The sequence below is a fragment of the Vombatus ursinus genome, unplaced genomic scaffold, assembly GCF_900497805.2.
Source record: "Vombatus ursinus unplaced genomic scaffold, bare-nosed wombat genome assembly UNPS02014773.1, whole genome shotgun sequence".
NCBI classification, from domain to species: Eukaryota; Metazoa; Chordata; class Mammalia; order Diprotodontia; family Vombatidae; genus Vombatus; species Vombatus ursinus.
This window is the reverse complement of record NW_020954551.1, coordinates 11,218,353-11,243,112: the sequence shown is the minus strand read 5'-3', so window position 1 is coordinate 11,243,112 and position 24,760 is coordinate 11,218,353. Positions and strand designations below refer to the sequence as shown.

The 24,760-nt window shown below is 39.6% G+C and overlaps 1 long non-coding RNA gene across 1 annotated transcript in view; it reads right to left on the bottom strand.

Moving 5' to 3' along the window:
• Positions 1 to 679: 679 nt before the first annotated feature.
• LOC114044360 overlaps positions 680 to 24,760 on the bottom strand; it is a 121,300-nt gene continuing 97,219 nt past the window's right edge. The window contains exon 3 of the long non-coding RNA XR_003569221.1: positions 680 to 736. This is a non-coding gene — a long non-coding RNA (uncharacterized LOC114044360). The remainder of the gene's footprint in view (positions 737 to 24,760) is intronic.

The window sequence follows — 24,760 nt, the reverse complement described above, 5'->3', positions numbered from 1 at the left end:
TTACAGATGCTGGGAAAAGAAAAAGGAAAAGAAAGGAAAGAGAAAGGGGAAGGGGAAGGAGAAAGGGAAGGGAAAAGGGGAAAGGGGAAGGGAAAAGAGAAGGGGAGAATAAAGAGAAGGGGACTCTACTGCAATGTGTAGCCATGGACATATATTACACAGCTTAAGCGTAGGGACAACGGTAAGTTGCTTAGCTTCTGTTGGACTTCACTCCAAATGTGGAGTTTGGGAGGTTTGATAATAAATACAGTTTTCAGTTTACTCAATTTTATTTACTTTGGAGAAATGAATGAATGAATGAGAGAAAAATATAACCTGCGGTTCTGTTTTATATTCTTGTTTGTTGGAGGGGAAGGGGATTTATTTATTTTTGTTTTGATTTAGAAAGGAAACCTTTAAGTATTTTAGTTACAAAAGACAAAATATCCTCAGAGCATGCTGGTTATAGCATTCTTCTCCCCTCCTGCCCTTCCCCTTCCTTCCCCCTTCCAGTAAAGCCAAACACTCACAATTCTGACGATCATTATGTCAAGGGGATTGAAATTAACTTTTAAATTGCACTCAGGTTTGGAGCCTAGGAGCAAGGCTGGCCTTGGCAAGCCCCAAGAGCAGGAATCCTCAAGAACTCTTCCTTGGACTAGAAAGGAGAGTGATGTGTAGATGTGGGTGGTGTACTCACCTCTGTGGATCCCAAAGTCTGGCAGAAGGATGTTGGATGAGAAGATCCCATAGGACCCTAAAGTTAGGTTGCACAGAAAGGATGAAATTATTGTGGTTCCCACGTCTCACAGAGATCAGAGCTACAAGCACTTGGATCTTCAGGGCCAGGTCTCTACTCCCTAACATTCAAAAGCGATTTGGATTTTTAAAAGCAACAAACCCCACTTTTGAAATAAAGACTATATCTTATTTGTTTCTGTTCTCTTAAAGTTCTCTTTCTGCTTTCCTGTCCTCAGGGAGGATTGTGAACCATGAAAGTGGTCCACCATAATAATTTAATATTAGGAGCTCTCTCCTCTTGGAGAGGTGGAGAGCTATGGATGTGGAATGTGGCATACACTATCAGATACTGCTGTGATATTGATTAGTTTTGCTTCAATGTTTGGTTTTTGTTGCAAGGAAGGTTTCAGTCGGGTCAGAGTCAGTGAGAAGAACGACTATGGTATTAAAAACAAAAGGTAACAATTCAACTCTTTTAAAAAAAATTGAGATATACACACACGCACACACATATACCACAATACACATATCACACATATACAACATCCATATTCCTCTGTTAGTATAGAAGAATTTTTCAACCTTTTAAAATTGTATTTTGTTCAAAGGGAATTATGTTTCCCAAAGCAGAATTTCTTAATTTAGTGTCATGAAATGGGGAAAGTAGTTGGTTACTTAGCATAATGTGCCGACCTTGAAGCCATATTTTATGTTAAATGAAAGTAAGGGGTAATGCCCTGAAGAAGAAAGTCTCTACCACATAGAATGGTGTTGAAGCAATATTATAAATCGTGCCTGGGCATGTCTTAGATGCCAACCTACGTCAAGGTCTTTATAGTTGTCACTATTTCTGAACCAAACATCTAAGATTTCAAGTGGGACCATTTTCAGATTTTTCTCCCATTCCAATTCATAGGAATGATCTCCTGTTAAGTGCAAAGTTTGGTTTTGAATGTGTGGTGAAAGCCTAATCAATTATGTTGGAATATTACTGGGGATGGGCCAAACATAGATAACCCCTCAATTTATTTCTTGAAAGCAAAATGAAGTCATTGCCAAGAAGTTGCATTGTATTCTACCTCTCTCCAAAATGTAGAATAAAAAAGCAGCATTTTCTCTCTCAGAGAATTCTCAGTCAGAAGGGGATTAGTGGTCACCTAGCCTAAACTTCACCTAACCAATTCCTCCTCTAACCAATCAACAAGCATTTATTAATCACCTATTCTTTGCCACTCAGTCATTTAACTAGTATTTATTAAACACCTACATAACTGTGCTAAATATTGAGAATATAAAGAAAAAGCAAAAACAGTGTCTTCCCTCAAGGAACTTACATTCTAATGGAAATGACAACATATGAACACACATATATGTATACTACACACAGGGTGCCCCCAAAAGGCTTAGAGTTGTGTGTGTATGTTTCATTTATATAGAAAATACACGTACTAAACATATATTTACACAATACACAAACATACAGGTAACTTTACAGGGAAAAAGTTCTAGTAATTAGGGGGTCTAGGGAAAAGCATCCTGGAGAAGATGACACTTGAGTCTTAAAAGAAACCAGAGGGGAGGCTGAGGCAGAAGAACATTCTAGGCATTGAGGACAGCCAAAGCAAAGGCATAGAAAAGGAAAGAGCACCTTATATGCATGCAGTAAGCATCCAGCCTGTGCTTAAGTGTTCTCCCAAGAAGGAACACATTACCTTCTGTGGCCACCCATTCCACTTTGGGATGGCATTCATTGTTAGGAAGTTTTCCTGACATGGAACCTACATCTGCCTTATATCAAGTGTAAATCAGCCTCTTTGCAATTTCCAACTCCTGCTCCTGGTTCTAGACTCTGGACAAGTAGAGCAAATCTAGGTAGCCAATAAGAATGTATGATATTATGAAAAGACCAAAAAAATGCAGATCTCTCTCTCTCTCTCTCTCTCTCTCTCTCTCTCTCTCTCTCTCTCTCTGTCTCCCTTTCTCCATTCCATTGAATGAACTGAAATAACCAGCACAAGATCACAAAGTTTCTTCTAAGTAGGAACAACCCATTGAAAATAACAAATGGATGGTTTCATATATGCATTCTAAAAAACAAAATACTGTTAACAAAATATTTGTGACATATTTTTGGCTCAGGTGAAAGGTTGGCTCCTTCTTTCATTTCAAGGCCTTTTCAACTTAAAAATATAATTTGTGATTGCCTTGTATGCTTTTGAGAAACCAGCTGAATATAAATAATAACTATCATCATAAAAATGACTTATGGGGACCATATTGAGGACATGGCCTTTCTACCCTTTAAGTGAAACTGAACTTGTTTATTTCAGCCTGGTGTCATGGAAGAAGCTCTCAACAAACCAATTTTTATTGGTGAATAGTTATCGATTAGTTTTAATTTTTACACATCCTATGGACAGAACTTGTATCATTCCATAAAAGTGACATAAGAGGTTTTCTCTTTGGAAGCTAATATTGAAGATAATGAGCTAGCTGCAGACTGACTTAATTCATTCTCCACTGCCCCACTCCCTGCTTTAGGTGTATTGAGCTGAATGCAAAATTTTAGTGACTCTAGAATGTGATACACATACAAATCTTTCCTTTCTGCTTGTAAATATTCACAGTAGCTTTAAACACACTTTTAAAAACCTGTATTATTTATAACATGCTCTAACCATACCACATTTCTTTGGAATGAAGTCCTAGGAAGGTTTCATGATATCTTTGCCTTCCAAGGAAGATTTTAATGATGAATTTCCCTCTTGGAACTGAATTTAATCTGGCTTGATTTTGATCATGCTCATTTGTGAAGACTTTGGAAATTCCCAACATCTCTCTCTGTCTGTCTGTCTCTCTGTCTCTCTCTCTGTCTCTGTCTCTCTCTGTCTCTCTCTCTGTCTCTCTGTCTCTCTCTCCCTCTCCCTCTCTGCTTCTCTTCCTCTTGTGTCTCCCTTTCTGCTTCCCTCATGTCCTCCAGTCCCTGCATGGAAGTTCCCTCTCCTTATTGTTATTTATTTGTTTCAGTTATGTCTGACTCTTTGTGACCCCATTTAAGGGTTTTCTTGGCAAAGATACTGGAGTGGTTTGGTATTTCCTTCTGCATCTCATTTTACAGATGAGGAAACTAAGGCAAACAGGGAGAAGTGACTTTCCCAGGGTCACACAGCTAGTAAGTGTCTAAGTCTGGCCTTGAACTCATGAAGATGAGTCTTCCTAATTCCACAACTAGCGTTCTATCCAGTGCAGTGCCACCTAGCTGCCTTTCTTTCCACTTGGCTTCTGTACAAATTTCCACACTGAATCTTGAAGACCTGGCATAGCAGTGGTCAAGATTAGTGCATTCACTATAATCAAAGGTTAAATTCCAAGAGTGTAAACCAGAACAATATGATATGAAATGTCACTGTCCCTGGGCATAGTGATAGGGTTATCTTAGAGATGAGATGTATATCTACTTGTCAAGTAAAGTTACAGACTGTTCATTGATGAAAGAGAAGTCAGTTGTACTGGCTTTCAACTTTTATAGTAGGCCTTCATTCTACCCCTTGGAAAAGAGTTGGAATATAATTTTCTTCATGTACTTTAATCACTTTTTTGTGGAAGTGGGGAACTCTAGGTGTGGATAATTGCATACAATGTCAAGTTTGGTTGACATGTTGCTTAGTTTTTCTGAACTATTTTTATTGGTTTTCTATTTTATTTTTTATTGTAAGGTTTGGCTCTCGGGGAGAAAAAGAGGAGAGGGACATATTGGGAAGTGCAAGTGACGTGGAAACAAAAGGTGCTGATCATTTTCAAGCAAATTTGTTTTCTCTCCATTGGCTATTTATTAAAGTATACTTTCACAGTGTGAGAGGCAGCAGGGCATAGAGCAGGCCTTGGAGTTAGGAAGATCTTTCTTCTAGCCTTGTCTCCAACACATGCTAGCTATGCAACCCTGAATCATTTCATCTGCTGGTGCCTGAGGCAACTGTGACCTTAAGTTACTGAGAAGTTACCCATCTGCATTGGGAGAGGGAGTTTCCACACCAGGAAATCCCTGCAAAGGTGAAATCACAGAACTGGACCTACAACAATCACCAGAGCATTCTCTCACATACTTTTTCATCAGGCCAAAGATGTTGGTGAGGTCAGCAACCCGCAGTTTGTCATGATAACCCTTCTAAAAATGGAATGCATTTAACATTTTGATGGTATTCAGCTCCTTCTAACAACCCAGCATCTGTGTTAAAAATGTCCTCTCACCAAGGGCTAATTAAATACCACCTACATGGGGAAAAAGGGCAGCTCTTCCTCTGAATGTCTTTGAAATTGTTCTGAAATTAAATCTGTGGTAATATATCTAAGTCAAACCACATTGCATGTCACCACATGTAGCTAATGAGGCATCAAAGGTAAGGCTTAAATAAAACAAAATCTTTTATTTTTCTGTCATAAGAAGAATCACCAACCTTGACTCAAAATCAAACAAACAGCAAAAATACTAGGGAGTTCCCCCCCAAGCTGGAAACTATTTAAAAAAAATGTTCTGGGGGTTGTTTTCCATCTATGATAACCTTTTAATATTTTCCACGAAAGTGCCTTTTGTTTTTATTTTCTTCTTAGATATGTTTTCTCATTGGCCCAGATTGTGTGCAATCTCATGTTGAGGGGGTATTACGTTCAGCCCAGGGATTTTTGAAATGTCCTTTTCCACTATTTACTTAAAACCTCTTTAATATATGGCACCACAACAGATAACTTGGAGATAATTCATACTGAAACCAGGACGGGAATATGATTTTGGATATTATAGTTCAGTAATTTACATGATTGCTTTCATTCATTTATATCCACGGTGAATCATGCAAAGAAACAGCTGCATAATCCTTGGATCAGAAAGTCTCACGACATGAAGGTCCAAGAACACAGGGAGATGCGCTCATTCTCTTGGCTCTGAGCTCCCACTTGGAAACCCTGAGCCAGTGTGTGCCTGGTAACCTTCTCCTTCCCCCCTCCCAATGCAACCAGCACATCGAATTCAATTTCCTGCTTTCAAGCATAAAGTTCGCAATATTACAGAACACAACTTATTTAAAGAAAACCAAAGACAAATCTTGACTGACTGATCATTAGTCCAAAAGATGTATGTAAATCCAGAGAGCACTGATGCTGATTGATGGACTGATCATCATACATATCCATAAGAAATAAGACTCATAGAATTACAATTTATTTTTCTCAGTTGTTCAAATGGGAAAAGGGAAGGTTAGGGAGAAATATTTGAGTCCTTGATGTCACTGAAAGGGACCTCAATCCATCCATCCCTCTGCCTTAATTCACACTAGAGCTAGACCGACCTCATTGGAGTTCTTGGAATTTCCTTTCCAGGGTCTCATGCTGCTGTCAAAGCTCTTTTATGCTCCACATGATATGTTAATCTAGTCCTGGATCTTTTAAAATAAGCCCATTTCACTTCTGACTTATTGTGGCTGTGTGATTTACAGTGACCCCTGGGACGCTGTCATCCTTCTGCCTGGTTCTCTCTTGCATTCAGAGAGTTTTATTCTTTGTGCCTAAGTGCACTTCCTGGGTCCATATCTCAGATCTGTCAGGATGGCGAGGATTTTAATCATATCCTCCAAGGTCCTGGTTAATGCAGTGTCATCCATGAACTTAATCAACTTGTTCTCTCCTCCATCCCTTCCAGCCATTGATAAAGCAACAATGACCAAGTAAATCATAGCCACCCCAGACCAGACACCTGCAAAATATCTGCCCTTGACATGACGCCATTGAGAAGTTCAGTTTGTGTACCATCCCTCAACCTGTGCCCCCTGTCTTAGAGGAGGAGGCAGCTTTTGTCAGAATGGGTCATAATGAGCAGCTTTCTCACAGTCAAGATTGTCAGTGTCCACTGCTTCCTCCCCATCCATTAAATCTTGGAAGAAAAATTGGACAGGGTCATTTGGGTTGTTGAGGATTTTCAGGTCCCCTGAAAATTAATTGCAGTTGATGTTAAGAATTACCTAAAGGGTGGGAGAGAAGAGAAGGGCATGGCAAGAATGTGCAACATTTTACATGCACAGAAGTGCTCAAAAGAAACTGTATAAAGGATATCATTGAAGAAATGTGTGAGTGAAAAAGAAATAAGCTGGGCACGTGATGAGAATAAGGCATAACTGATGGAGTGTCCAAAGGCTATATTCTTATCTACACAATGTTAAGAGAATTCCAGGGAGACCTTCCCCCCAAGTACCATGGGTGGAACCAATGCAGCAAATTTATTGGAGTAAGTGGATGGGCAGGTACAATCTATTTCCTTGAAAGGAATACCCACATCAGTGAGATCACAGATTAGAGATTGGAGCACTGATTTCCTCTAATGGTTTGTTCCTTGATTTTTCCCTGGTGCCATCTGATCTAGGAGAACCTGGGACGTGGGTTCAGGACAGGAACCGAAATGTACAGCCATCTTCTGACATGCTAGGTGATAGACTCTTGTGAGGACTCACATAGTTAATTTATATCTACAAATTCTAATGATTGGACTTCAGTAGGTAAATACAGAGTTACCTCCTTTCCCACTTTTAAAGCTTAGAATCTCTTCATGCCTTCAAAAGACATGGGCTCAAATCTGAGATCTGAAACTTATTACCCAGGTGACCTTGGGTAAGCCCCTTCATTTCTCTGGACCTTAATTTCCTTAAGGTCCCTTCCCACTCTAAGTCCCAAGATCTTTTTTCAACTTTTGACTGCTTCTCTGATTTGCTATTTATTTTCAAAATCAATAGCTAATAGCTCCCTGATAATATTTCTAAGTTCTCCATGCTGCCTATTGTACGCTCTAATCACTGAAAGCCTGCAACTTTTAACAAATGATTAATGATCGACTTTGGTCAAGTTGGGATTGACCCATTATTTTCAGCCCATAGGTGATTCTGGTTCTAACCATGTAGCTGGTACAGATATCTGATAAAGTCTAAAAAATCATTGAATTGTCTCCTCTTTTACATTCTTCAGATGAATTTTACTGATATTTTCTGTTTCTTACATCACCATAGTATCCCACGACATTACGCTGTCCTTGGTCTCCTCTTATTCATTCCTTCTTGGTCTCTTTTGCAGGATCGTCATCTGGGCTATTCCCACTAACCATGGGGGTCCCACAAGGTTCTGTCCCAATTCTTTTCTTCTTTACTTTTGTTGAGTGATCTCATCAGCTCTCAGGGACTCAATAATCATAGCTTTTCAGATGACTCTCAGCTCTCTTTGTCTAGACTAAGACACTCTTCTGGCCTCCAGTCCTACATCTCAGATGAACAGGTAGATATCTCAAATGGAATGTTCTAAAGACATCTTAAACTCAAGACATACAAAATTTAACTCATTATCTTTCCCCTAAAGCCCTTCCCTCTACCTAACTGACCTGTTACTATCATGAATACTACCATATTCCCAGTCGCCCAGCCTTAAAATCTATGTATCTACTACTGTGGGTCTACTAATCTATCTACTACTCACTCTGCCCCCCACCCCTGCTCCCTGTGTTCCATCTATTGCTAAGTGTTGCCCCCTTTACAACATCTCTTATAAGTGTCCTTCTCTCCTCTGATGTTGCCACCATGCCACGTTGTCTCTCATTAGACTGAGCCCCATGAGAACAGATATGGGTTTTGATTTTCTGTTTTCTGTTGGTTTGCTTCTTCTTCTTTTTTTCCCTTTTCTTTATATCCTCGGTACTTAGCATAGTATCTGATACATAGCAGTTACTTAATAAACAAATGAGCACCTGACTTGTCTAGAATGCAATCCCCTTGAGGGTTGGAATGATTTTGGTTTTTGACTTGTACACCCAGTTCCTGGTACAAAGGTCCTAGAACAGAATAGGAGCCTAATAAACCATTATTGAATCAATCTGAAGTCAAAGGTAATGCTATTTATTTCCCTTGTGAACCTGGGAAATTCATTTATCAGACCAACACTGGTTTCCCCAATTACAAAATGAGGGTTTCGGGCTGGATGACTTGTACAGCTCTTCCCAGCTTTAAATTAATCTATAGCCCTATTTTTCTCCATTATTATGAAATTCAGAGTCTCAAATATAAACCCCTAGCAGGAGTGCCTAACCTGTGACTTGGCAACCTGTAACTGAGAGAGAGGCAGAATCATGGGGTAGCTAGGTGGCATAGTAGACAGAGCCCTGAACCTGGAGGCAGCAAGATCTGGGGTTGAAATCTTGTCTCAGACACTTACAGGCTATGCACCTTGAACTTTTGCCTGCCTCAGTTTCCTTATCTGTAAAATGGGGGTAATAAAAACATCTACCTCTCAGGGTTATTGTGAGAGGGGAAAAACATATTTGTAAAGCCCTTTGCAAATCTTAAAGTGATAGTTATTAATAGAACCATAAAAATTTTAGTGATGGAAATCCCCCTCAGGAGCCTCATCATCCATACCTAAAAGGAACCTCCACTTTACCGTGTATGACAAGTGGTCCTTCAGTCTCTAATTGAAGACTTCTAAGGAGGATCTTCTTGCCTGAGTAAGACAAAAAGAAGGGCTAAGAGGAGTGGGAGAGGAATCCCAGGATCAGTCAAAGTGACATAAAACAGAGCAACCAACTGCATAAGGATAGAATTAGCTGTTGGAAGCAGCTGGCTGAATCATTTAAAGAGCAAAGGACAAGGGAGTAGGTTCAGTCAAAAGGCAGGAGCCTCAGGAGCTCTCAGAAAGGTAAAAGGGCTGATTGGAAATTTCTTTCACCAGGAACCCAGGGAAGAATCTTTGCAGGGAGCCAAAAAGAAAGGGTACACCTAAAGTACTGTAGAAAGAAATCAGGGTCTCTGTCAAGGAGTAGGGTCATCCATACCTAGAAAGCACATCTTTACAAGGAAATTCACAGCCATCTTTCTTATTGAAACAATATTAGAACTCTAGGGAAGCTCAAAGACTGTGAGGTTTGTTGCCTGATAGATTTGAACATGGAAAAATGGAAATTTAGAACAAAGAATTTGAAGTGAAGGATGTAGCTCAACCTTGATTTTTCATTCTTTCCATCTTCCACCAATGTATTTACATAGGTAGACCCAATTTATTTAGGGGGAAGGTGACTGACATGATACTTCAGACTCATATATCTCTTTGTTGTTCACAGAACTTCATCTTCCTTCACCCACTCAAATATTTTGAGGATAATTCAGGCTGACAATAAAATTGACTAGAGTTACCAGAGACTTTCTAACTCTAAATCAGATGGAGGCTCAGACAGAGACATTGACCCTACTAGCAGAAAGAAATAGCTTCAAAACACAGACTAAATGCCCTCACACTCTATTTAGCTTTTTGTCTATCAGTCCCTGGGTCAAGAATATGACATCTGACAGAGTTCTCCCTTTAAGGAGAGTAAGCTGCTTTGCCCAATTCCAACAACTAGATGGGTGGGGCTCAGTTCTGCCCTTCTCACCTGACCCTTAACCTCTGGGCTATATGCTAAAAAAGTGAGTTCAAAGAGCCATCCTTTTATGGGAAAGAGATAACACTCTCTTTAAAGACTATACTTAAGAACCTGAGGGTGGCAACTGTGAGAATAGCTCAACAGAGAGACAGAGTGGTAACATAATACCCAATGGAAAGTAGTGCCAGCAAAGAGTGGAGCAGTATGATAACATCACAAAAAAGACCTCTGAAGCTCTGTATCATCATCAGTCACGAGTTTCCAGTATGCTTCACAATATGCACTGGCTGAAAGTATTCCCTATGTGTGCTTCCAAATCATGTGAACCTTATGCATGCTCATTCTTTCTTTCGACATGTATTTATGGAAGAATGCTTCCCATGTTTATGGGACTATTTCCTTTAGGCTACTTCATTAAATGTCTTTTCTTTGAACTAATTGCATCTTTTGTCTAATAAAAATAAATACAATGATGGAGCCTCATGAGGTATGATTTTAAGAGAGTATTTTGAACTTCGGGGTAGCTTTTCTGGGGCTCCATGTGTGAGGGGTACCCCAGGTTCTATATATTATTTTTATCTTTCAGAAGTCTTCTATGTCTTTCAACATTTCCCCAAAGAAAGTTTTTTCTTGTTTTTGAAATAAAGATTTGTTTTTTTTCCCTACTGTGCCCCAAAATCAAGGCAAACAAAACTTGGCCATACTTTCCACAGACTCAACTGGATGTAATCCCATTGTCAGCTGAGAGAAGAGTTTCATTATGAGTCAGAGGGGTTCCCTTTGTCTGAATGTTCTGCTCATCCTGGGGTTATCCCATTTGGGCAAATTGAACATATACTGTGCTGAAATTAAGTTGTTTGCCTAAACATTTGGAGCAGATGCTGTTGCTGAAGTCACTATTGTTCTCTGTGGAATGACTGTTTTGTTCAGATTTCTGCATTTAATTTTCTCATTTGCTTTTCCTCCTCCTCCCTGAATTCTAGCTTGAGCTGCACACATCCACAAAACATTCACATGGCTTTGTCAACCACTTGAGCCAAATTGCTCCAAGTGTCTTTTAGTCCCTTCAGCTGTGGCCTCGACTTCCTCCCTCACATCACTCCCTTCTCCCCACACCTCCCACCCTACATGCTCTCATTCGATTTTACAGTAACACCAGTGTTAGAAAAACAATGCATAATGCACATTGAGTGGTGAATGGGAAACCACCGAGTTGCCCACCACATGACCAGTGTCATTTTTCATTCAGAGCCTTCTCTTTTGTCTTACACAGTCTCCTATTATTATTTCAGCAGCAAAAAAAAAAAAATATGTCACATCTTCTCTTCCTCCTTTCACCCTCCCTGCCCTGTTCTGAGGAATCAATGGAGTTAAACAAATATATGGTTAACTGTTGGAGAAAGATGATTGGCTTCCTCTTGCTACCACTGATCAATTCTTGTGATAAATAGCAACTTGTTGGACAGGAACTGTTCAGCTGGAAAGAGGAAAACACCCTCAAGATCATATTGGTTAGCATATAGAAAAACCAATGTTTGGTATTGCCTCCTAAGCTCTATTATACATTACTCAAAATCTTCATCCTTTAATCCCCTGAAAAGCCACATGTAGACAGATCACATGTAATAAATACTCAAAGTTTTGATTTAAATGAGGAACTCATTCCAATGCAACAAACATTTATTAAGTGTCTTCTGTGTACCAGGTCTCATGCCAAGAACTGAAGATGCAAAAACAAGTTGAAAAAGAGTCCTTCCCTTCAAGAAGTTTATATGTTGCTAGGGGTATACAACATGAAAACAATTATATATATATATATATATATATATTTACACACACACACACATACACACACACATATGAGAGAGAGAGAGAGAGAGAGAGAGAGAGAGAGAGAGAGAGAGAAAGAGAAACTAGTTGGTCCATTGGATAGAGTGCTGAACTTGGAGGCAGGAAGAACTGAATTCAAATTTCCCTCAGACTTTTATTAGCTTTGTGACCCTGGGCAAGTCACTTAACCTCTATCTACTTCAGCTTCATGTATAAATAACAGCGGGGCAGCAAGATGGTGTAGTGGATAGAGCATTGGCCCTGGAGTCAGGAGGACGTGAGTTCAAATCTGTCCTCTGACACTTAATAGCTGTGTGACCCTGGGCAAATCACTTAACCCTGTTTGCCTCCATTTTCTCATATGTAAAATGAGCTGGAGAAGGAAATGGCAAAGCACGCCAGTATCTTTGCCAAGAAGATCCCAAATGGAGTCACAAAGAGTCGGACATGAGTGAAATGATTCAACCACAAAATAATAGCAACAACCTCATCGGGTCATTGTGAAGATTAAATGAGATAAAACATGTAAAATGCCTTATAAATCTTAATGAGCTGTATAAATGTTAGCTATTATTATTATTATTCTAACTTTATAATTTGAAAATTAAGAAGAGAGGAGGAAAAACCAAGAAAATCAAGAAAGGTCTTTCTATATGGAATAGTACATGACCTGAGCCTTGAAAGGTAGCCAGGAATTCCAAAATGGAGAGGTGAGGAGAGGATGCCTTCTAGGCATGGAAAAACAGCTTATGCAAAGACCTGGAGGTGGGAAATAGAGTACCAAAATCAGGAAACAGCAAGTTGGCAGTTTGGCTGGAATGCAGAGTGTGAGAAAGGTCCAAATGTCTAGTTAGCATAGGGAACTGGGCTAGAACCAGATTGGGAAAAGTTTGAAATACCTAGCTGATGAGTTTGTGTTTTATTCTAGAGGGAAAAAATTCTCCACTTTGTCTACTGTGCTTTCTTTATGTCTGTGTTTATGTTTCTTTTTTCTTGTTTTTCTTTTTTCTTTTTTTTTAAAGGCAATTGGGGTTAAGTGACAGGCCCAGGGTCACACAGCTAGTAAGTGTCAAGTGTTTGGTCTGAGGTCAGATTTGAACTCAGGTCCTCCTGACTTCAGGGCCGGTACTCTATCCACTGTGCCACCTAGCTGCCCCCTGTGTTTATGTGTTGTGTATATTAGTATATTGTTCTTTCCATACCAGCTCATATTTGTATAATTCTTCATATTTTATTAAAATAATTTCTCACAATATAACCCAGGGAAGTAGACAATAACAGTATCTTATTTTAGTTTAGCTCCTTCAGGTTACAAAGCATTTTCCCCACCATAACCCTGTGACATAGGTGTATAAGGACTATAATCCGCATTTGATGGGTGAAGAAACTGATACTCTGGGTGCTTAAGTGAGCTTCCTACGGTCTCACAACTATCAAGTTTCTGAACCATGTCTCCTGACTCCAACTCTAGCACTCTGAAGAAAGGCAGTGTGGGCCAGCAGATAGCATACTGGGCTTGGAGTCAGAAATGTTGAGGTCTGAATGGGGCCACAAACTTTTTAATTGTATAACCCTTAGTAAGTCAATTAACATCTCTGAATCTCAGTTTCCCCATCTGTAAAATGGAGATAAAAATAGCACCTACTTCACAGTGTTGTTGTGAGAATTAAGTGAGTTAATATATGAAAAGCACTTTGCAAACTTTAAAACATTATATATAGTGTTTTATTAATTAAATTTATATTAAATTATTAATATTTATTATTATTAAATTAAAATTATTATTATAATGAGCCCTGACACTCTCTAATGGAATCAGTACCAAAATTAGTGGTAGAAAAGTGAAAGGTAAAAGAGGGAAGAGGGAAGGCTTAAGACAATTCAAGAGACCTCTGATTAGCAGTGAGAGGAGAGAAGAAATAGGAAGACATGAGAGGTAATTTGAAGGTAGATTGTATCACAAGAGCTACAGGAAGCCCTAAGGGAATGGACTTCACAGTAATCAGGAAGTTGCACCAGAGAACATAAGAAAAAGCTGTAAGAGTCCCTGGCAAAACATGCCTCAGGAGCAAGAAGCAAGATTATGACATAGAGACATCACGTGGGATCGGAAAGAAGAGAAAGGAAGATTTGCTGGAAACCAAATTTCATCAGAGGCATTCTCACAAGCAGGTAGGTGGTGCCACAGTGCACAGAGCTCTAAGTCTAGAGGCAGGAAGAGGCATTCAAAACCAGGCTTGGATAGTTACTAGCCATGTGACCCTGGGCAAGTTACTTAATCTTTGCTTACCTCATTTTCCTCAAATGTAAAAAGAAGATAAGAACAGTACTATCTCACAGATTTGTGAGGATCGCTTGAGATATTTGTCTAGCACTTAACACATTACCTGGCATATAGGAGGTGCTATATAAATACTTATTCCCTTCCTTTACCTCTCACAGACAACAGCTGAAGACAGTTAATGTTTGCAGTAAGACTTTAACAAGAATTTGGGAGAGAAATCAAGAAAGAAACCTATAATTATGGGGGAGACCCAAAAATAGCTGGGAAAGTCCCTCAGAAAGATCAATCAAGTTGTTGGCAAACATTAAGCATCTGCTCTCTGCAGAGGCCAGAGATAGGCACTGGAGAAAAAAAAATACTAAGTGTAGATAAGACATAGTTTCTACCTTCCTGGAGCTTACAGGAACCTCAGGGACTACCTTTCAACCAACATGTGAGTCAGGCAAGATAGGTGGGATGCTACCATCTAAAATTTTATAGGAGAAATTGGCTCTAGAGAGCCTGAGCTACCCACAAACTGGGCTGGCCAACAGGCAGTGTGCCTGAGTATTTCATCCCAGCAGGTGGACAGCCAACAAGGGCTACCACTTACAACAACCAAGGACTGAAGATCTTAGATCCAGCAACTGCTGAGAACTTCCATGACCTGTACAGAGTGCATGGCACTTATCTTTCCACCACTGCCAGGAAAATACGTGGTTTGCACAACAAAATGTAGATTGATCTCCTTTCTCAGATAGAGAGTGAAAGATTAGAGGACCATTTGTCTATTACGTAGGCTGCCAGAGAAAATGCTTCTTGAAGAACCTTAATTAAAAACCAAAGAAGAAAAATTATCAAAAGAGAAAGAAAGGAATCCTAAACTGCTTTGGAAGTTGGAAGGTGGGAGAAAAGGACATAGAAGAGAAACATAGAAAGAGGACTATTGAGTGCTTGGGGGCAAGTATCAGGAAAGAGAGGTTTTCCATTTCAGAGAGAGCTGAACTCTACGTGGAGGAAGCGTTGCCTTGTGCTCCAAGGAATGGTTCCTCTGTATCTCCACATGGAACATCAGGAAGGGAGTCATCCAGTAAGAGTCAAAGGAGGAAAAGATGAGTTGAATGGATTAAGGACTCCCTGGTGAAGGGTGTGGAAGCAGCTCTTTATCCATCCCACTTTAACAACAGAGAACCTTAATTTCTCCCTAAAGCATGTATTTGGGATAGGATACAAAGCTTCCAAAGATGTGCCAAACCTGATGGCCACTGTCTACTTCTGTGGGTCCACATGGGACTAATGATCCTGCCAGGAGGAACCTAGAAAGCATTCCTAGAGATTATGAAGTCCTGGGCAAGAAACTGAAGATCTTTGGAGCACAGATGGAATTTTGATGACAGCAGCTGCTATTTGATGGCAGGGACATCAAAAGAAAAAGGGAGATTTGGGAAAGGAAATGCTTTTTATAAGTGGGTGCTATTTGAGAATAGGGTTTAGATTCCTGAGCTATGGCTTAAAGTGTAAGGATGGTAGCATCTTGGACGTGGATGGCACCACATCTCATGAGGGCTAGTAAAATATTTATTTGCCTAGAGTCTTACACATTCAACAAAGAAGGATTTATACTGAAAAGGGAGAGGAAGAGAGAAACTGGATAGGAAGGATGTAAATGCTGTTCTCTTTCTCTGCTCTCCTCTCTCCTCTCTCCTCTCTCCTCTCCTCTTCTCTTCTCTTCTCCCCTCCCCCTTCTCTCTCTCTCTCTCTATCTGTCTCTATCTTTGTCTCTCTCTCTCTCTCCTAATCAGATTCTTGCAATAGGCTCCTTAGTAGTCTCAAGTGTCTCCCATTTCCACCCTACCTTCCCTCCAGCTATCAAATTCATTTTACTAAAATATAAGTTTGATCATTTCACTCTCCAGATCAAAAATCTTCAGCAGTTCTTTGTTATCCCTAGGATAAAATATAAATTCCTATGTTTGGCATTTAAAGCCCCTCACAATTTGACTACTTTCTACTTCTCCAGACATGTCATATTTATAGTACCCAGAGCCCCAAGCTTCTCCAGAATGCAGCTCCACAGTTGAGATACTTTGTGGGTCAGCATCCACTTGAAACTAGAGCTCAAGAATCCCGCCTCTATATTCTCTTTTAGTAGACCAACCAGACTCTTCATTTATTTGAAGAAAAATTCGTTTAATCAAACAACAAAGCAAAACAAAATACAAGAAAGATTCCTGCACTGCCTCCCCCTCCCCCACCAGCCTCCAAGTTGCTACACCATTAATTCCTTTTGGGCACACAGATATCTAGGAAACACGTATGAAGGAGCGCTTATTTGCAGAAGAAACACCTTCACACCCTCACACCTTCACAAACTACATGTGAAGAGGCCGGGCATAAAAAGGAACTGGACGCGGCCATACAAATTCATGCCTCTGAAGCTGTGGAAGTGTTGATGCCACAGAACCACCGATAACGGCCAGAGAGATGTAGCTGTGCTGCTCTCTTCAAGGCAGATTCTGAGATGCTCTCTCGGACGCCTCCATCGTCTGCCCAAGTCTCTTGTCGCTATTTCTGCGGGACGTCGTCCCCACTGAGCAGCGGCTGCTCTATGCTGCCACCTATAGTCAGAATGTGGCTTCCTCCCTTTCCTTTCCTGGGGGAGGAATCTGTCATCTCTAATTTACAGTTCAAGGGTCTATCTTGACCTTTGGGGATATCTATCCCAGCTAGCCACACCAAACCTATAAGCTAGAGATGTTCCAAAACATTTGAAATCTGCCTTCTTAACCCTCCCCCTTTTCTCTCTTCTTGCCATTAAGGAGCGGGGTGAGCTCTCAGTCAAAACTCTGAATTTAGAATGAGAAAATTCCTTTTATCTCCCTCCTGCTCCAAATAACAGCCATGAACTAGCAAATCACATGGGCTCAGTGAGAAAGACTGCCCCTTCTAACTCTCTTTCATAAACACCCTGTCCTATCTAAATTGTCCCAATAGCTATTCCCTAAACTACACTATCCATCTACTGCCTCCATGCTTTCATCCACATGTCCCCTATGCCTAGAATGTTCTCCCTTTGTTTCTTAGAATCCCTAGCTTCCTTCATGGCTTAGCTCAGATGCCACCTCCTCCATGGAGCCATCTGGGATCCTTCCACTTTTTTTTTTTTTGGTGAGGCCATTGAGGTTAAGTGACTTGCCCAGAGTCACACAGCTAGTGAGTATTATGTGTCTGAGGTTGGATTTGAACTCTGGTCCTCCTGACTCCAGGGCCAGTGTCCTATCCACTGCACCACCTGGCTACCCCGATCCTTCCACTTCTTAATGATCTCTCCTTCTGCAGGAGAGTATTTGCTTACATGCATGCATGTATCACTTTATCCCATGTCCCTCCCCTTATTGTCTAGTAGACAATAAGCTCTTTGGAGGCAATTCCTGATTAATTTTTTTTCCCTTCCTGCCTTATATAGTACTTTCCTTTTCTTCTCTATTTTGAGGCAGTCGGGGGTAAGTGACTTGCCCAGGGTCACACAGTTACTATCTGTGGCTGGATTTGAAGTCAGGTCCTCCTGATTCTAGGGCTGGTGCCCTATCCACTGCACCACCTAGCTATCCCTTCATATAGTACCTTTCACAGAATAGGTTGACCTAGGACAACTACCTAGCTACTCCTTAGTATAGTACCTTTCACAGAATAGGTAGTTAATAATATTTGTTGACCTAGGATAACTAGGGAAGGGCATAAGTATTTACATAGACACTATGCTAATTAGTGTAGCGAGGTAGACAGCGGATAGAAGGCTGGACCTAGAATTGAGAAGACGAGTTCAAATCTGGCCTTAGACCTAGGCAAGTCATTTACCACTATCCACCTCAGTTTCCTCATCCTCATGTTTCCTCTGTAAATTAAGGTTAATAATAGCACCAATTTCCCACAGTTGTTGTGAGGATAAAATGAGATAATACTTATAAAGTGCTTTCTAAACCTCACAGTGTTATATGCATGTTATTATTGAATTGAATTAATTTATTCTACTAAATATCAAGTACTATTAAAATGAGACAAACACTTTTAATGTCAACTTCATGATGTGGGAAGAAAGTGGTTTGTGAGTTTGAAATCACTCTAGAAATGGGAGTTATTTTTACATTTATATATTTTTTTCTTGAGTTATAGTTTGGGGTTCACATTCCATATCTCCCTTGTGGGACTGGAAGCATCTTGAAGGCAGGAAGCCTACCTCATTCTTTTATTCCCCACTAGACCTAGAACAGTGCCTCATACATAATAGGTTCTGAATAAATATTTGCTAAGTGAATGAAATATTTAGTAGGAGAGTTAAGTAAGATCTGATTCCTGACATCTAGTGGATTTGTGAATGACACACCCCAAATGACTAGCATTAACTCATTGCCCAAGTCGAAAGATGAGGAAATCTTTAAAATCATTAGTCACTTCTCTTCCTCTTCCATGTTCATGCATAAGAAGGAAAAGAAAAATTCAATACATGGAAACGACTGGATGTGTTTGCTGAGGCCTCAAGAACACTTAACACCTGCCATCTTTATTTTGCTAAAGATCTTTTTGTTGGATCCTAGCTGAAGAGAATAGGAAAACAGGGGATTTCCAACTGCCTTCAGGGACTGATTTTACTTTTCAATTTTTCCAGTTGCCTAAAGGTCTTAAGACAGGAGAACATCCAAAAGAAAACAATGATTTGCCAGTAAGTATGATAGGGAATGATTACATGGGCCTATCAGCAAATCATACCTCCCACATGGTTAAAAAGGTCTTGCTAGATCATGTGTTGAAATCCCTAAATCACAAATCACTCAATCTCAGAGCAAATGAGTCTATTTGAATGGCTTTTTCTCCCTTCCTGAAGGGAATTAGTATTTGTTTCTGAACCTCCTACTCTTCTCCCTCGCTTTCATGTTCTTTCTTGAGCAACAATTCCCAGGCCTGACTTCACCCCCAAACCCCATCCCACCCCCATCCTCTGTATCTCAGGGGCTACCAAAAATTCTCAAAAAAATTCATTTTTAATCCAAATTATATAATCTATCAGCTATTATTATTATTATTATATAGTGTATTACATATAATGTAAAATATAATTATCACTGTAATTATATTGCTATAGTCATCAGTATCAAATATTAGCTATTATTATTATCATTATTATTATTTTATCCTCATCTGTTTCAATCAAATTCTAAAAGAGCTGTCTTTGGATCAGTTGATCTCCCATATTCCTTTATTTATAGTCAATGTTTTCCAAACTACCACATAAGTGGATAAAATAACATATTTTCATAGTCTAATTAGGATGTTAAGATGCAAAGTCATCATCTGGGGGCTCACTGAAAGCATCCCCAGTACCATTCTAGCATCAAATCAAAAAAAGTGCACACCTAACAAGAAGCCCTTCTAAATTGTGTCTCCAACAAGAGTGATCATTCAAAATCTGCTTGAAGGTCTCCAATGATTGACCCAGGGTGTGTTAAGGGAGGGCACCACCCTGTTTTTAGATATCTCTGATTGTTAGGAAATTTTCCTTTACACCAAGTATCAAGACTAAATCTTGTCTTCTACACATGGATACTGGTTCTGCCCTCCAGGGCTAAGAAGAACATGCCTAATCAAACAAAGATGGTGTATACCTTGGTTTTTCCCACATGATCTTGGTCTCCTCAGCCAGATAAAAACAACAATTTTAATAAAAATAATCAGCAGCTCATTAGCTTTATAGAGAGCCTTACAGTTTACAAAGAGCTTTCCTTCAAACGCAAATCCATCCATAAATCCACAGTGCTTTCAAAGAGGATTTTTGTTTTCCCTTTTCAGGATGTCATCACCTATAATTTTAACAAAATTGTATAAATGGCACAGGGTCCTCAATAAGCAATTGTTGCCTGTAGCTCAACAAATCCAAGAAAGTGAACAAGAAAGGACGAAATACAATATGAGTGCAGGTTCCAGTCTGATGTCTGATTCACTGGATTCATTCAAGAAAAATCATCATTTTCTCAGGCACAACGTTCTAAGAGTCCTATTTAAGAGAATTCTGGACCTTACATAGCAAACGTAATAATAACAGTGACCTTCCTATCTTTGCAGGGCAATTAAAACTTTTCAAAGTACTTTCATGGAGGTGAGCTCATTTAGAATCAATTGAGTCAGAGAATCTCAGAGTTGGAAAGGCCCAGAGAAGTCATCTTATCCAGTGCACACCTAACAGGAATTCCTTCTAAATCTCATCTCCAACAAGCATGATCATCCAATATCTGTTTGAGGATCTCCAGTGATTGGTAGCTCACCAGCCCATGGTGTGTGAAGGGAAGGTACCACCCCATTTTTAGATATCTCTGATTGTTAGAAAATTTTCCTTTGCACCAAGTATCAAGACTAAATCTTGTCTTTCACCCATTGCTGTAGGTTCTGCTCTCTAGGGCTAAGAAGAAGATGCCTAATTCCCTCAGGTACTCAAAAAGTTGATCCCAGTAAAGCCATCCTAAGAAAAAGGGAATGGGTCCTCTGGTCCCCCTCCTGACTTATTTAGTCAATTGTTCCATTCTGTTGAGATCTTTGTGAAGTCTTATCAAGTCATAATGTTTCAATTTCCAACTTGAGACCGTGTCCCCTATATCTTCTACTAAGCCATCAATGAAAAATGTTGACTAGAAGTGGGCCAAGGACAAAATCAAAGATACCAAAATGGATCTATTATCTCATTGATTTCATTGCTTCCTTAAATTATGCAGATTGAAATCCAATCACATCTGCCTATCTTGTGCAATTCTTGGCCACATCTTCCCATAAGTTTGCTACAGGGAATCCTTCCCTGGTTTCTTCTGACATGGGGAAGATACCAGCAGAATACTCTGACTCTACCTGTCAACACTTGTCCTCGGCCCATGACCAGCCTATCTCTGTTTGTTATAGATTTCCTTGGTTCATCTTTTGGTTTTGGTCTTCAATGTTCCTTGTTTATTAAGTGTAGTAACCTGTTCCCACAAAGAATTGAAATGCATTTAGGGGAAAAAATCCATTTCAAATGTATGTGAAATTTCCAACTGGGTTTGAGCGGTCCCATCTTGGTAAGGATGTGTTCATGGCAAGCTGCCTGATATGTATCTTAAAACCTCTTATGCTAATAAACTGACAGTTGATATATTGCTATAAGCGGTAAGTTCTTTTCCAGGTCCCTCCCAGGAATAGCTTGCACGTTTTCCAGCTATGGAAAGGGTTCAGAACTTTTTTTTTAATATGTTGAAGCCAAGAACTCTGTATTTCAGATGATGATTTTTCTTGTTTTTACCTGTATCCCCTTGAGCTGAGATTCTGATCCAAATCAAATAGATAGCTTTCTTCAGTGGCAGACAAAGCAAACACTCTGTAAGGCAGAAAAGTGAGCTTTTCTTCATTCACATTGTCCTGGCATCTCAGTTACAACTCAGAAGTAATGGCACTCCGGAACAGAGATGGCACGTAGGCAGTTTTTGCCATCAGGCATTAGCAGGCACTAGGGACCTGAATGAGTTCATCCTACCTCTCATGGGCTCAAGGCTGGGCCTACACGATACCAAGACAGCTAGTCAATTCCAGTAAAATTTCTATATGACTATGTTATCACAGCTGTTATTAGGGACTAATAGACCAAGATGATCTGGCTAATTATAATATTAGAACTGATGTTCCGATAAAGGTGTTTGCACATTTCTTCAACACACTGGAGGGGAAATAGGTAGAGGCTAGCTCAAAGGAACAAAAAGTCAATTATCCATACCACCAGCTTTCCCACTGCTGCTCTACTTTTGCATGGTAATCATCCCCTGATGACCATGACCTTTCATCACCCCTCGCCTTGACTACTACAGTAGCTCCATAATTAGTCTCACTGCTTCTGGTTTCACCACCTCTCCCATTTGGCCTCCCCAAATGAATAGTTCTAGGACATAGGCCTGACCACATCTCATGTGTCCAATCAAAAATCTTCAGGCTTCCTTTTCCTGCTATGATGAAATATAAGTCCTTGGAGCACGCCTTCTAAACATGGTTCCCTACTATCTTTCCAGATTTATTTTATATTAATCTCTCTTTATACTCTATGCTCCATTCAAGCTAGCCAAATAGTGTTCCCTGAACTCAACACACCGTCTTTGATCTCTGGGCCTTTGCCCAGGCTTTCCCCACATCCATAATGTGCTCTCCACCTTTGCCTCTTAGAATCCTTACCTTTTTTTCAAAACTCACCTCCAACATCCACTCCTATTTCCCATTGTTCCTGATTTGTCCCACTGCTAGGCCTTTTTTTCCTTTTCAGATTACTTTTTATTTACTTATCTCTGTACATAACCCAGCCTCTGCCCCATCCCCCAACCCCCTAATCTCCTTGAGAACAGAAACTACTTGGTTTCTGCCTCTATCTTCTCAGAGCCTTGAACTTGGGAGGTGAATGATAAAAGGTGAATTGAATTCAATTATAGAATATATATTATAAATGATGCTCTGAATGTACTTCCAAATCAGTGCCTGGAATTAGCTGACTACTAAGGTGTTGCCTAGTAGGGATCATTAGGAGGCTTACTTCTGTAAATGAGTAGGAATTATTTGTAATTAGCATGTCAGTTATGACTTTTAAATGATGCTTCTGAAGTACTTGATTTTTTCCTGTTAAGTAGTTTAATATTTCCCTTTCAATCTTGTTTCCACTAAAATTAGGCTTAGCAAAAAGGTAATGTGTTGTAGTAAACAGAGGGCTACCCTAGGAGTCTGAAAGTCCTGGGTTCAAATCTAACTCTAATACAACTTTGATAGCAGTTTGATCCTAGACAAGTCACTTAGTCTTTCAGTATTTCAGGCAAATCACTAAATGTTTAAGTCACAGAATTGCTGCAGATCTGCATCAATGAAAGGAGTTTCCATGTCAGAAGTTCCCCATATGCAATGAATCACCGATCTGGACCCAACGGGTGTGATAGTAAATGTTTAACAACTGTCTCTGTCTGGTAGGTGGGGAATGAACTGTGTACAAGACACATTTTTAAATTTAAACTGAATCATTAACATTTTCTTGATCACCTTCTGAAGTCTGGATAATCAACCAAACAATAAAGTAAGCTTGCATTTGTAGTGATTTCCAAGGTGTAAATGTTCACACTGAAAATTTTACAATTATCTCTCTTGAACCAGTTCAAGCTGGCTCCAGCACAGCCCTGTCTAGGCCTGTCTCCAACTAATCTCCATTTACACTTCTATGGGACAAAAGAAAAAAAAAACAACCTCTCCAAAAAAAAAAAATCACCAAGGCAGTTTTCAGATGAAGAAAGTATGAAAAAATATGAAAAAATTCTCTAAATCACGATTGATTAGAGAAATGCAAGTTAAAACAGCTCTGAGGTACCACATCACACCTATCAGATTGGCCAACATGACAAAACAGAAAAATGATAAATGTTGGAGAAGATGTGGGAAAATTGGAACACCAATACGTTGTTGGTGGAGTTGTGACCTGATCCAACCATTCTGGAGCCCAATTTGGAACTATACCCAAAGGGCTATAAAACTGCATATACCCTTTGATCTAGCAATAGTACTACTAGGTCTGTACCCCAAAGAGACCACAGAAAGAGAAAGGACCCATACGTACAAAAATATTTATAATAGCTCTTTCTGTGGTGGCAAAGAATTGGAAATTGAGGGAATGCTCATCAATTGGCAAACGACTGAACAAACTGTGGTATATGAATGCAATGGAATACTATTGTGCTATAAGAAATGAGAAGCAGGCAGACTTCAGAAAAACTTGGAAAGACTTGTATGGTCTGATGCTGAGTGAAGTGAGCAGAACCAGGAGAACGCTGTACACAGTAATAGCCACATTGTGAAATGACCAACTCTGATAGACTTAGCTCTCCTCAGTAATGCAAAAATCTAAGACCTCTCCAAAAGACTCATGATGGAAAATGCTATCCACATCCAGAGAAAGAACTATGGAGTCTGAATGCAGACTGAAGCATACTATTTGCTCTTTTTTGTTTTCTTTCTTGTGGTTTTCCCCTTTCTTTCTGATTCTTCTTTCACAACATGACTGATATGTAAATATGTTTAATATAATTATACATGTATAGCCTATATCAGATTGCATGCCATCTCGGGGAGGGGGTAGGGGAGGGAAGGGGAAAAATTTAGAACTCACAATCTTATAAAAGTGAATGTTGAAAACTAATAAGTAAATAAATGAAAACTTTTTAAAAACCTACCAAAAAAAACCCCAAAACATCCCATAGTATATCCTTTTCCCAGTGATAGTACAAAGGTAAACTTTATCCCAGGCTTTCCCAGATTATGTATCTGAATTAATAAGTTTTATTTTAGGTAAATGGGAGTGTTACATAGTGGAAAAAGATAGCCAGCTTTAAAGGAAGATATGGGTTGAGGCTTTGTCTCTGATACATATATGAGCACTCTCTAAGACTTTAAATTACAGAGAAAGTGCCAACTTATGT